This window comes from Camelina sativa, unplaced genomic scaffold (genome assembly GCF_000633955.1).
Source record: "Camelina sativa cultivar DH55 unplaced genomic scaffold, Cs unpScaffold11491, whole genome shotgun sequence".
Classification (NCBI taxonomy): domain Eukaryota; kingdom Viridiplantae; phylum Streptophyta; class Magnoliopsida; order Brassicales; family Brassicaceae; genus Camelina; species Camelina sativa.
In genome coordinates, this window is record NW_010932536.1 from 1 (window position 1) to 369 (window position 369).

The 369-nt window shown below is 33.6% G+C and overlaps 1 long non-coding RNA gene across 1 annotated transcript; it reads left to right on the forward strand.

The window, feature by feature from the left end:
* LOC104775287 lies at positions 1-369 on the forward strand. The gene is made up of 3 exons (XR_765814.1): positions 1-35; positions 117-195; positions 344-369. It is a non-coding gene; the product is annotated as an uncharacterized LOC104775287 (long non-coding RNA).

Here is a 369-nt window from a genome sequence, read left to right on the forward strand (position 1 = left end):
GCCAAAGTTTGTGCACGACTTATTGGTCTTTCGGTGTGAGTGTTTGACTTTATCACTTTAATTTAACCAAGAAAATTCAGTCATATATACTGATGGCTTTTTTGCTTTCTGAACAGCCACCGTTCACCTTTAGTTCTCATTCCCGCTCTTCGCACCATTGGAAATATTGTAACTGGAAATGATAGTCAAACTCAGGTAAATATGCGGCTACAGATAGGAATTTAGTATTAGCACTACTATAACTGGCTTTATACAATTTATCTTTCTCAACTAAAAATTAAATAATATTTGATTTTTAATCATAATTGTGTTCTCAGAACTTTTTTCTTTGTGATATTCTTAGCATATCATTGATCTTCAAGCGCTCCC